Here is a 612-nt window from a genome sequence, read left to right as displayed (position 1 = left end):
ATATGCGCATTCACTGAACCCTTCTGTAGTGATAAATAAAATATGATTTTTTTCCCCCCAAATTCAAGACATAGGGGTGACCCAACTAGACTCTAGTTGGGTCACCCCAAGATCACTAAGTCTATTTAAAAGGTAGAGTCTCTGAGAACAGTTCTTGAAAATATAGTCAGTGTTTTCAGCAAAGTTGAGCTGACTGTCCAGGAATGACCCAAGGTATTTAAAATTTGCCACAGTTTCAACAGGTTGGCCATCAAGTGAAACTGGAATCACTTCCAGGTCTTGCTCATCTCATTTAATTAGCTCTACTTCCTTAAGACAATGAAAAGGTATGTTCTTTTGTGAGGGAATTTATATTTTACTGTTCCAGTAATGCCAGAATTAATAAGTATTAAAGACTTTGTGGTGTTCTGATTTAGTAATGCAATTAGATTAGTTGTGCTACCACCCCCACGCCACTAGAGGCAGTCGCAGGCCTGACAAGATGTGACCAAGGCGCAGATTTAGAAGTACACCGAAAGCTACAGAATTTGCTAAAAACTGTGAGCTTTGCTGAAGAAAATAAAAGAAAGAAGTTCAAATACATGCTGAGAGTGAAACTCCTTCCTAAAGGTG

Source organism: Poecilia latipinna, unplaced genomic scaffold, assembly GCF_001443285.1.
Source record: "Poecilia latipinna isolate Pla-1442-1.1 unplaced genomic scaffold, P_latipinna-1.0 Scaffold2747, whole genome shotgun sequence".
Lineage (NCBI taxonomy): Eukaryota > Metazoa > Chordata > Actinopteri > Cyprinodontiformes > Poeciliidae > Poecilia > Poecilia latipinna.
Note: the sequence above shows the minus strand (reverse complement) of the source record.